This window comes from Myotis davidii, unplaced genomic scaffold (genome assembly GCF_000327345.1).
Source record: "Myotis davidii unplaced genomic scaffold, ASM32734v1 scaffold355, whole genome shotgun sequence".
NCBI classification, from domain to species: domain Eukaryota; kingdom Metazoa; phylum Chordata; class Mammalia; order Chiroptera; family Vespertilionidae; genus Myotis; species Myotis davidii.
Genome location: NW_006286818.1, coordinates 1509695 through 1510042, shown reverse-complemented (window position 1 = coordinate 1510042; position 348 = coordinate 1509695).

Here is a 348-nt window from a genome sequence, read left to right as displayed (position 1 = left end):
ACCCTGAAATTAAATTTATCTTTTGTCCCCTTTTGCAGAGCTTAAAAAGTTTCTCAAACTTTAAAAAAGGGGAAAAAAGCACAATCAGAGACAGGTTTTTGAAGTTTCCTTGCTCCCTCTGGCAGGCCTCCCTCCTCTAAAGATACTAGAGACAGTGTGGCAGCAAACAGTGAAGACTTGTCGCCAACCTTTTTAGCACAGGGTCCCCACAGGAGTCCGCTTGCTACAGTAAGAGGTTAAAGTACTTTCTAGAATTTAGTGTTGCGGAAAACTGAGCCCCTCTCATCTTAGCTGCTCCCATAATCACTCTAATCCCCTTAATCCCAGCAACCTTCATCAAAAACAAAC